Genomic DNA, 12,584 nt, shown 5'->3' with positions numbered 1-12,584 from the left:
AATGGACTGGTCCATCATTCAATTGGGCAAAAATTTTATATTTTTCGAAGGGGGGGTTTACTGAAAATTTAGGGGACTGAATGGGCGAACGGGGCAGTTCATGACTTTCTCCCTGGAATGAGCATGCTGATTTGGTCTGCACGGGCGAAAAAAGGGGGCAGAATAATTGCCCCAGTGGTTTAAAAGGTTAAAGGCAGCTAAAATTTTTAAAAAAAAAAAGCAACAAAACAAAACATTTTTTTTCCTTTTTTGGACCCTCTGGGGTGATTGTTCAGGTTTTTTCCTGTTTGTCGCAAAAAAAAAAAAAAAAAAGTGTTTGGGAATTTAAACCCCTTTGGGGGAAATTTAAATTTCAAGGGGTGCATTTACTTTTTTGGGTTTAGGTCCAAATTATATGTGGGGAAATTTTAAAAATCTTTTTGGGAAAAAAAAATTCTGATCTGTTTTTGGGGGAAACTTCTCACAAAGGGTTTTTGGGATGACCTTTTACTAAGGTTACAAAATGGTTTGCCAAAGATAAAGATTAGAAAATTTTTGATAAAAAAAAAAAAAAAAAAAAAAAGACAGCTCTAAATCCCTCCCTTTTAATTTTAAAAAATTTTAAAACCCACGGGTTTTTCTTGGGAAAAACCACCCCCCTGGGTTTTTCCCCTTTAAAAAAAGGGTTTTCCTATATACATAAAAGAAAAACTGACGATTTTTTAGCGGCCAAATTTTTTTACAAGGGTAAATCAATTTGAAAAAAAATTGGGAACCAGGGGTTTTTTAAAAAGGGGAAATTTTTGTAAAATTACAAAAAGAGCATTAGTGTGGGGTTTGAGGTTATTTCCCTAAATCAAAAATTTTGAAAATCCGGGGGTTTTTGGTTGTACTAGTAAGCGGGACATTCCAGAAAGGGAAGTCGAAATTGAGAGTTAACCCAAAAATTTTTGACTTGCTTTACAGGAAATTTTGGGTTTTACTAAAACCTTATGGAGTAAATATGAAAAGGGCCCAAAGGCCAAGATGGGTCCCTTTGGGTTTGGGCCCTAGAGAGAAAAAAGGTTGGCCCACAGCCCTGTTACTTTTAAAAAAAATATCAGTATTTAAAACTATGATTACGTCGGGAAATTTTTTAAATTTACAGTTAAAAAACCTATGGAAAGGGGTTTCCGGGGACCTTGTGCGGGAGGGGAAAAACAAGATCGGGTACTGGGGGTATCTCTAGGGGTTCAGCACAACCCCAAAAAGGTTTGGGAGAATTTTCGCCCTTAGAAAAATTTCAAATTTTGAAAAATTATCTGGAATTTTCCAAACATTGTTGTTTAAACAATATTTTTTTCAAAATATTTATATTTTTTATACTTTTTCATTCCAGAAACCCAAAATATATAAACAGGTTTAAGAAGTAAATCAAGGATTTTTAAATCTCTATCCGAAAAAGGGAGTGTAAAAAATTTCTAGACTATTAAATTTTAAATGAAATTTAATATAACCCCAAATTTTAAGGCTGATATTATAACATTATTTGAAAAATTTCACATGTGAAAAATATATTTTATTTTTAAAAAATAAGCACCTAATCAGATTTTAGATAAACTAGATTTGGGCATTTTTTTAGTGCCAAGTTTTTTGCGGTTTAAAAAAATGACTTTAAAACCACCCTTTTCAGTGTAAAATAAAATTTGCAAAAACTACTTTGAGGGTTGTGGATACTTTTTTTAAAGTATTTCCCGGGGTATAAAAATGGAGAAAGAAAATTCAAAAATTATAAAATTTGTAAGGGGTTTGTTTAAGTTTGCTCCCCAATTTAGCCCATCCATCCCAATGTTGGTACATTAGCAATTTTTTGGTGAAAAAAGAATTCCATAAATGTGTTCTTTTATAGCTGTCTTCAGCAAGCCTGTATTTTGGAAATTTCCCTTTGCTGCCATTTACCCAGACCCGTTTCCTGATTTCCTCTTAATATTGCTTCCTAAGAACGCAGGGTTTCCGTGGTCCTTGTGAATTTGAAGCTTTCGCCCAAACACGGTTTCCTGCCTAACCTTTCCCAAAGTAAATATTTTCCTAAAATGTACAAAATGGACAGTAAAAATTGGGCATTCCCTCGAAGGTGTGGAAGATACTGTGGAATTTTTTATCCCGGGTCCTTGGTTTTGTTAACGCACTGTCAAAAACCCCAAGGGTTGGGGTCCTTAGAAGGTTTTTTTCTGTCACGTGATGGGGCATAAAATGGGGGGGGGGACGGAAAAACCAAGCAGTTTCTCTGCTATGGGAAAATTTTAAAAAAATGTATTCAAAAAAAAAAAATATTTTAGAGCTTAACCTTTCTGCAGTTTGCAAAAGAAAACAAAACTATTGATGAAAAGGCGGACAACCCAAATTTTTAGTTTGATATTGTTAAAAAAATATTAGCTGCTTAAAAGTATGGTCCTGTATGTACCCCCCAAAAAATTTTTTTTATTATGGGTTAATTGGGAAACTGTTATGCATATTTAAAAGGGAATAAAAAAATGAAATGGTACAAAAAATAAGAAAAATTTTTAAAAAATTAGCCCGCGACAACCCAAGCCATGTTTATATTTTTACGTTAATCCGATATACCCCTTTTTGAATGTGAAATATTGTAAAATTTACCCTCGTCCTCTCATATATAAAAGAGTCATTACCCTTTTAGTTCGAAAGAATGTTTCTTTCATTCTCCCTGTCGTTCGTGGGAAAATTTGTTTGTAGTTCATAAAAAGTATTTTTGAAAAAACTGAAAACCGGAAAATAAAGAGTTTAAATCCCCTTGATTATTTTTTATTTTTTAAAATGTAAACAAAAAAGAATTTTTCAGTTAGATTCACAAAATTTTTCAACTCTTTTTAAAATCTTTTTCGAGGTTTCAAACAAAAAAAAAATAAAGTAAAAATTTTAATTTTTAATGTAACAAAAAAGATGGTAGGAGGGTTATTTTGGGTTTTGAAGCGATGTGTTTATTTAAAAAATCTTTAAAAAAATTTAACCTAGTTATTATATTTATTAGATAATAAAGAGTAGAGTTTAATTTTCACCCAAAAAAAAAAAAAACCCCAAAACCCCGAGTTTGTGTCAGTAATTTCCTAACTTAAAATTTAATTATAAGCCCAAAATTTTGGTGTTTCATTCTTTTCATTTTTGGTGGCAAAAAGTTTGTTCGTTTCCCAGATAATTAAAAAAATAAGTTTGGGTTAAGGTTTTTTGGGGATACATCAAAACCCCCAGGGAAAAATTTGCAAAAACGGTTTAAATCTTTACCAAAAATCTGTTTTAATTCAGCGCGAGGGCATTATTGCCAAAAGTATCAAATGAAGATGGCGGTTTTAAAAGGGGTTGAAATGTTTAAAAGTGTGACCCCCTTTTTTTCAGCCCCCTTTTTGGCAGAATTCAATTATATATAAGTAAAAATGACCAAAATGTTTTGGGTTTAGTAACTAATGTTTTTATTTATGTTCATTTTTTTCATTGGGTTGAAAAACCCGTTTTTTCCCAAAATCGGTGTTGCTTGTTTTTTTTTTTTCAAAATGAAAGGTTAAAACAAAAAAAGGACACCTTTAGGGAAATTTGGTTCATAAGTAAATAATAGATCAAAACCCTTTTTCTTCTCTAATTTCCTTTTCCTTTTTTTCCATTTTTCCTGTAAAGTTTTTTCTCAAAAATTTTAAACTTCGGTGAAGGGCCCCTGCTCTGTATCTCGTTTTAAAAGGGGTTTAAAGGATTTTTGGGGTTTTCTTTATTCCGTTTCAATGTCTTCAACTTTAATTTCCGTGCGGAAACCTCTTTTCTTTAAAATCTGTTCTTCGTAAGCAAATTTGGAACCTACCGGTTCTTTTCCGAAATAATATTGCACTGTATAAAAAAGAACCCCCAAAAAACACACAATTTAAAATTTCGGAGAAAAAAAATTTCGTTTTTTCACTGCTGAAAAACCCGGGGGCAAATAAATTTTTTCTTTATTGATTTCTGTTTTTTATACCGCCCAAAAAAATCAAGTGTGGGTTTATGAAAAAAAAGGGTTTTTTCAAAAAAAAAGTTTTTAAAAGACCAGCTTCATTTTACATTTCCCCGATTTTAATTTTACTCCTTTTAAATCTTTTATATTATCCCCTTTTTTAGAAGAAAAAGTTTTTGTTTGCTAGTAATTAGCACTTTAAAAAAAAAAAGGTTTAAAAGACGAACGTATCAAAAAATCAAAAAAGAAATCAAATCGATGTACGGGGTCGCCCTGTATGTAGGGCTATGCTAAAATTTAAAAGAATTTAAAATTTTAATAAAAAGGGAAGGGGCGATATTTATATTATGCTTTAATTTTTTAAGTCAAAAGTATTTCTTTATGAAAGATTAAATTTTCATATTTCAATATCTATGACATAAAAGAAAACCACTGCAGGAAAATTTTTGAAAAAGGTTTTGCCCGTAGGGCCCTTTAAATTTTTTTTCTTGACTTCGTCGTTTAAGTAAAACTTTTCATTGTTTTTGTGTTCGCCAAACCCCCTCGGGTTTTTTAAAACATTATATTGTACCTATCTTTTTTCCCTGTAGTTATTTTACTTTTTAAAAAATTTAAGATAATGGAAAAAAAATCTCTGGGATTTTAAATTTTTTAGTTCTTTTTTGGTTTTTGGGTTATAAATAATATTTTTTTGTTACTCAAAATTTTTAAAGAAATTTTTAATAATAGTTAAATTTTTTCTTGGAATTTTGGGGAAGTACTTCTAATTTATTTTGTAAAAGGTTTTTTTCGTGAAAATAAAACAGAAATTTTTTTTTCTTTGGGGGAGCCAAATTTAAAACCAAAAGGGATCTTCCCTATTCGCCAAAAAAACCCATAATTTGTTTTTTGAAGTATGAGCAAAATCTGTTTCTCAGTTTTAAATGCCCTTTGTTTTTTTTCCCGATAAAGGGGGCCCTTAGTAAATTGAGATAAATTGGGATTCCCGTGACCCCCCATGAAATTATAAAAAAAAAATTTAAACAAAACTTTATATATTTGTTTTCCCCCACAATTACGTTTTTAAATGTTTAAATACTTCATTTTACACAAAACCCCCCAAAAAAGGAAAGGGAAACTATTTCATATTTCTTCTGCAACAAGCATCTTTTACACCAATAAAAAAATCGCTGGAAAATCCAAATTCATGTCCCGGGAGATAGGCAGTTTCGGGGGAGTGGGCCCAAGAAAAAATACTTAAAAATTTTTTTTATTAATCATTTTGTTTTTAGCAAAAATTTTAAAAATATAAAAACCCTTTTATAGTACATTAAAGAAGGGGGGTTTTTTCTCTGGGTGATTCAATTTAAAATTTAAATCAAAACAACTGAATTGTACGCATTTTTTTTCCAAAATTCTTTAAATTTTGTATATATTTTTGTTCAAAGCAAAAAAATGTGGCAGTCACATTAGAAACAAAGGCCCTTTTAAGGTTTTTTAGTTATGGATATTGTCAAACCTGGTTTAATGAAAATTTCCCTATGTAAAAAAACCCCATTAATTATTTCATTGACTTAAAATTTCCCAAATTTAACCCTGGCCCGTTATATTTAATTTTGGGAAAGCCCCCTTTAGAGACAACTATTGGGCTCGCCCCAAAAAGATGTGATATTTTTACACAATCAAACTCAGTGTTGCAGATGAACTTTAAGAAGTTTTCAAAATGATTTATCTAGTGATCCGGGAAAAATTTTTTAAAAAGAGCATTGATAAATTTTATAGAATTTTGAACAAAGGAGTTTTATTTTAACAAAAAGTTGTTTTTTTGTGAAAAACCCAAATGAAACCGCCCAAAGTGGGGCTTTTGCATCGTTTCTTAACTACATTTTTATATTACATTTTTGTTCACTTTTATTTTGTTTATGTGGTTCTGAAAAAAAAAAGTTAAGGAAAATTTTGTTTGCATAAGCTAATACAAAATTTTCGTTGTTTTTGTTTTTAGAAATGAAAGACATTTCGACAATTTAAAACTTTGTATAGAGAACAAACTTCCACACATAAATGTTTACCAATTTTTGTAATTCTTTTTGCACAAGGCCTGGAAGGGCCATATTCTTAATGGGGGAAAGACTCCAGAACACGCAGTGATTTGGGGGGACCCCCCCCCGTAATTTTACCCTCATCAATGTGCGAATGATTGAATTGGACACGTTGTCCACGAAGTTTAAAATTTATTTTATAGGCCCTTTTGGGTTTTCCCCGAATTTTTAGTAGCTGTTAAAAAGAAATTATTATTATTATACAAAATAAACCTTTTAAAGTAAAAAAGAATTAATTTATTATATACTAAATTAAATCTTAAAAATTTAAAACGTAACCCGTAAATTTAAAATATTTTAATATTAATAGGGAAACGATCCCACGGTATCGATCCCCCTACGGTAAAAATGCGAATACCGAATGAGATATATTTAAAAACGAAAAAAGTAAATTTTGAGGGAGGGCATCAAGTCGGGTTGGGGCGGGCGGATAATATTTTTAAAATTGGGTTGAAACAAAAGGCTAATAAAGGGTATAACTGCTATTGCGGGCATTGATGCCGTTTTAAAGGCTTTAAAAAAAATCGAAACTTGATGAAAGTTACCCCAAAAAAATCTTACCACTAAAATTTTTTTTTTTGTTTTCCAAAAACCAAAGCTAAGCTTCGTTCTGAAACCAAAACGGGAAGCATCCTCAAGAATAAGAACGGAAATTTTTCTACGGCAAATATTTTTACATTTTTAAAAAATGAATGCAAAAGATTTTTTGTAACCTAAAACATTTCGACAAAATTATATTATATGTCTTCCCAAAGAAAAAGGGTCATAGTTTTTCAATAAAAAAATAAAAAAATCAGAAATTTTTGGGCTATTTTCACAAAAAATGCCCCTTTGACTGTTTTACTTCCCTTGTCTTACATGCGCACATGTAGATTATTTTTCGTCGAAAACTCTGCCGTGTAAATTTAAATTTCGGCCGGGAAAAGGATGGGGAAAAATTTTTTTTACTTTTTTTATTTTTTTAAGAGTGCTATCTTTTTAAAAAAATAAAAAATCTTTTTCGGTTTTTGCTCCTTAATCCTTTTGGGAAGCAATTTTATTACTTTCCTTATTTTTTTTATTTACAGTATCTTTAAAATTATTGTCAAAATTTTTAAAAACTACTCTATACCAGTGGCCCGAATCCCAAAAAGGATTAAAAATAGTCGCCGGTTCCTATTCAGATCAAAGCCCTTTAGGGAAAATTTTGGTTTCTTTCGGGGTTTGGAGATTTATTTTCTGTTTAAATGGTAAATGTTTTTGTACCTCAATGTCTTTTTATTTTCCCGCCCAGGGGGTGGTAAAGCAGAGGGAAAATTTTACTTTTGTGTATTAAAAAAATCATGCATCTGTAAAATGGAACTTTATAAAAAAAGGAAAAAAAATTTAGTAAAAACCCATGGAAACTCTCCGGGAAAATGCCTTATTACATTTAAAAAAAAACTTTAAAAAAACGGAATTCACTGGGCGTAACTGCCCCACAGTTTACTCATGTTGCGTAATAAAAGACAGTAAATCCAAACTGAACGAAACCTGAAAAAAAAATATGTGCATCTCCTATTGGGGGTGAAGTTTCAAGGGAAATTCCCGTCAGTGGTTTTCTAAGGGAATTTCTCCGGAACAAATTGGTTCAAAAGTTTAAAAACCCGATTTGGGGGTTCATTTTATGGTAAAACCAAAAACAAATGCCCAATCTATAAATATCATGTAGGGAAAAACCCAAAAACAAAGTGCCTCATATCTAACATTGCCTGACCTTACATTAAAAAATTATCAAAAAGGGTAGTTGGAAAATTTTGGGGTGTAACCAGGGGAATATGGAAAACCTTATAAATTTAATTTTTATAGATTTAAATGGTCAGGGTGAAAGGAACAAGTTGAATTAGAATTTTGATCATTTTTTAAATTTATCCGCCCCTATTATGGGAAAAGGGGCTTTTTGTTTAAAACCCCTTTAACCCTCCCTTTTTGGGGTCATTAGAAAATTTAAAAAAAAGATGCCCAATGATTGTCAGGAAAAATTTTCACTTGTAAATTTGGTAGAAAGTTTAAAAGCAAACCAAAAAAAGTGTCCTTTTCCCGGGACGTGCCAGAAAGTCTACTTAGGATTTTTTTTTTAAAATACACTTTTTCCTTGGCCTAAAAAGCGTCCTTATAACTTTTTTCCCAACCGCAAATTTTTGCGTCAGTTTCAAATTTGGGCCCGTGTTTTTTTTTATTTTAAAAAAACTACCTTTAAAAAGTACGGAATCGTTTTGTCATTGACAGTTCCCTTTTTCCCCAAAATTTTTGATTTGGGGTTGAAATCGGATTCGATTCCCGATTGAGGGAGTGCCTTATTTCGTATTATTAAACGCTTAAAGAAATAAAACGTTGGGGGTTAAAGGGAAATTTAATAATAAACCCTTTTTTAAAGGATAGAATACGTTTGATAAATTTCTTGAAACCCCCTTTAAACTGTTTTTTAATTTTTATTCTAAACTCATGGGTTTTAAATTACCTAAAAGGGGTTTATACCTATTGATGGGATTATATTAATATTTTTATAAAAGATTTATTTTAGAGCCCTTTTCCCCCGATCAATTTCCGTTTTAAAGGCCGGGTTTTAATTTGGCAAATTTCAGCCCACGGGCGCTAATAGTACCGCACAGAAACGATCGACCAGAGGGACAGAGTGAGAAAAGCCCCCACGGGAGAGAGTCAAAAACAGATACAGGGTTGTCCCGGGTAATTTGCCATCTCGTTGCGAAGACAGCCCGGTTTTTTTAAAAAAGTCCAGTGTATAGCACTGACACACGCAAGGTTGCCCGGTTCTGACCCGTAAAACCCCTATGTGGGTGGGGGAAAAATTTTCCCTTTAAAAGATATCAAAAACTTACCAGTATCCTTTGGGGAAAAAATGGCAACCCCAAACAAAATAATTGCAGACCCCGGTTTGACGGGTTGTTCAAAGAGATGAGGGGTAATGGAAAAGGGAGCCCCCCCCCCGCGTTTTAAATAGTTTGTAACACAGAAATTTAAAGCAGTATTAGAAACCCGAAAAAACAAAACTGAATCAAAGTACTTTGGGGGAAATTTCACAACCCTCACAGGCACTGTCAGGGAATAAAAAATAAAAAAGAACAGAAAAAGGAAAATAATTTAAATTAAGATTTTCGGTATCTTTTTTGCTGAAATGGATATTCAATGTCATTTCCCCAAATTTTAGGGCCCTTTAACTGAAAAGTGTTCCCGTTTCTTTGTAATGAAGATTTTTGACGTAAGATTTAGTTTTTTTACACTTTGCCCACCCCACACGCACGCCAAAGCACGCAAAGCACATTCCCAAAAGAAAGCTATTTTTAAAGTATTTGCCCCAAAGACTGAAAGTCAGCCAGATTCGTTAACTAAGGGTTTAATATTTTATTTTTTTCCAAAGTTTTTCATTTTTGGGCAAGTTCGCAAAAAAGGGTTTTGCGGAAAATCGGGGCTTAGTGTTTTTGGGATACGAATGAAAAATTTTTCCCTTTAACCCTAATTATGATGGGAAACGTTTTTTTCTGCCTTTTTCGACCAGTGTACATTGATCAGCCTTTAAATTTTTGCACGGGTTTACCATTCAGTCAGTTTTTTTTTTGGGAAGCCCCTCCTTTTAACAGTTAAAAAGTAAGTCCCAAAATTTAAAAACTGGGCAAATTTTTTTAGAAATTTTGCCCCGGGTTTAAAGGGGTTTAAAAAATAGCAAAAGGGAAAGGGAAAAGGGAAAAAAAGTCTTGCATAATTTTAGTTTGGGGATTCAAAGGCAAAACCCTTGGGAAATCGCAAAAAAAATTGCCCATGGTTAAAAAGGGCAGTAATTAAATCCTTTTTTGTTTATATAAAAAAAGACAACTTCGGTTGTCTTTACGTATCTTTAGAGAACATCACTTTTTCCTACACCTATTTTTTTATGAAAGGGTTTTTATTACAAAAATAAAGAAAAAAAAAAAAAAGAAAAAGGGGGATGTAGTTCTAAGTTGAATGCCAGTTAAATTTTGGGGCTGTACCCTTAAAAAAAGGCGCTATTTGCTCTAAACCGCGCAAGATGAACCCCCTACTTCCAGTTTCGATTGCAAAAAATTTTCCATGTAGGGTGTATGGGAAAATAAAAAACCCTCTCATTTTAATAGAATGTTTTTTAAATAGTTTAAAAATGGTGATTTAAAGGGACTCGCTCTACAGTATTTTTGCAAAAAATGGGAAAATTAGGATCTATTTATTTTTGGGCTTTCTTTCCCACGGGGCACATTTTTGACCCGAATTACTGACCTTATTCCTATAAGGAAAAAGTTTTTTATTTTATTTTACCCCAAAATTTTTTCTCTATTTTCAGAAAGATGTAATACCCAAAAAAAATTTCCCCAAATTTCATTGTAAAATTTTGAAAATTTTTTGAGAAATATAGGAAATTTTAAAAGAATACCCCCTACCAATTTATGGGTTTTAAATTTTTGGGCCCCCTTTGGTTTCCTTTTTTTTGTAAAATTTTGGTAAAGTTTATTTTTTGCCCTTTTTTTTCCCCTTTGGGGGTTTTGAAAAAAACTTCTTCCGCCTTTAATAAAACCCCCCCGGGGGGGCATTTTTTTGCATTTTTGACATTTGGAGGGCAAAATAATTTGGTTTTTTTTAAACTAGAAATCGCTGCTGAATAGGCCCATCTACTCAAAATATGGTTTTAAAAGTCAATATTTTTTAAATTTTACTATTTTTTTGCATTTTGGGAAAAACCCTTTTTACATATTTTAAACCCATCTATGACTATTAAAACTAACTGGATGGGTTTGAAAAAAAGTTTTTATTTTTACTCTATACCGTGTGTGAAAAGGGGAGGATGCAAATTTCAAAAAAACTGGTACAGGAAAGTTTATTTTTAAAAGGGTTTTCCAGTTGTTTTTTTTTCCAAAGGGGACACCAAAGGTGAATCCCAAAACAGGATTTAAAGAACTTTGGTTTTTTGTGTTTTTTATAAAAAACAACTGCCCTTTTTTGACTAAAATGTGTCTATGAAATGACTTGTCCGGTTATTCTTTTAAAAAAATGTCCCCAGTGGTTTTTTATTCAGGATTGTTTGTTCTTGTACTTTTTGTACCATATCACTTTAAAACCCTTTCAGGAAGGTGGGCTGACACTTTTTATAAATACAATCATTTTAAAAGCTTTTTTAAAATATTAAAAAATTTAAAAAGATATTAAATTTCTAAATCAAATCAGCATTTTTTTTGCAAATGTGTTCCCAAAAATTTCAATTTGACCGGGTTTTTTTCATTCAATTTAAAATGTCTGTTCCAAAACTTGGAAAGAACGGTTCATTGTTTTTTTTTTAAAAGGTGCATCTAAATTTGGCGATGAAGGGTTTAGTTTTTAACCGATTTCCTTTTTTTGACCACCTCATTTTTAAATTTCATAAAAACCCTTTTGAAGTTTTAAAAATTTCTAAAAAATTGAAAAAGCCTAAAGGGAAAAGATCTATCAAAATGGCCCCATTTTTGGGTTTTTCGTAGCACGATTTCCCTTTGGGTCATTTCTAATGTATGTCTGATTGGTTTCTAGGCAAAAAGGGTTTTTGGAAATTTTGTTTTTCTTTTACAAAAAAAAACTTTTGAAAAAAAAAGGTTTAATTGACATTTGTAACCCCCAAAAAGGGGGATGGGAATTTTTTTCAAAAAATTCAATGTTTAACATTTATTTTTAGAAGTTTTCATTATCATTTTTTTCAAGGGAGGTTGCAGTGTAAGTCAAAAAAACCCAAAAATTTAAAGTCCTGGGGATTACCCTGTTTTCATTGTAACTTTACAGAATTTTGGGTCCCAAAAGAAGGACAAACTGCCCCAGGGCCCACCCCAAAATTTTTCCCTTTAAATTTTCCAAAAAATGGGATTTCAACTTGAAACCCCAAAATGACACTATTTGGGTAACAGATATCCCTTTACACCCCCAAATTCCCGTCATAGGTTTTTTTAAAAAAGAAAAGGGAAAAAAACCCAGGGTGAGAATTTTCCCTTTTTTTTAAGGGAAATTTAACCCTTACCCCGCTAAATTTTTATAAAAGAAAATTGTCAAACTTTTAATTTGATGTACCTTTTAAATGTTAAAAGGGGTGCATTCCCCTAAAGAAATGATTGAAAAGGCGAACAGTGCAAAATTATGATCAACTGCATCGATGTGCAGGGCCCTTTTTGAAACTGCCCCTTTCGGGAAAGGCAGAATTAATCGTGTCCAGCTTTAAAAAGGGTTAGCTTCAATTTTTTTGGCCCTTTTTGCTTTTTTTTTTCTGTTTATGGTTACATGATAGAAAAAATTTTATATTGGATTCCCTACAAATGAGCTTTATATTTAAAAATTTAAAAATTTCGCTTTTTTTGTTTTATTTTTTAAAGGGAAAAGGTTTAAAGTTGTTTTACAAAATTGCAGTTATTTGCTCAACAAAAGGGTCTACGATTCGTTTGGGGAGCTTTTTGAGCTTACTTTATACTTTGTTTTGTTTTCCCTTTATCCGTTAAATTTTGGGCAAAAAGGCATGTGTGAAAGTGTTTGTGGAAATTTTTCTTTTAAATGGT

Source organism: Mercenaria mercenaria, chromosome 10 (assembly GCF_021730395.1).
Source record: "Mercenaria mercenaria strain notata chromosome 10, MADL_Memer_1, whole genome shotgun sequence".
Taxonomy (NCBI): domain Eukaryota; kingdom Metazoa; phylum Mollusca; class Bivalvia; order Venerida; family Veneridae; genus Mercenaria; species Mercenaria mercenaria.
The sequence above is the reverse complement of the archived record's forward strand: the minus strand, read 5'-3'. Positions refer to the sequence as shown.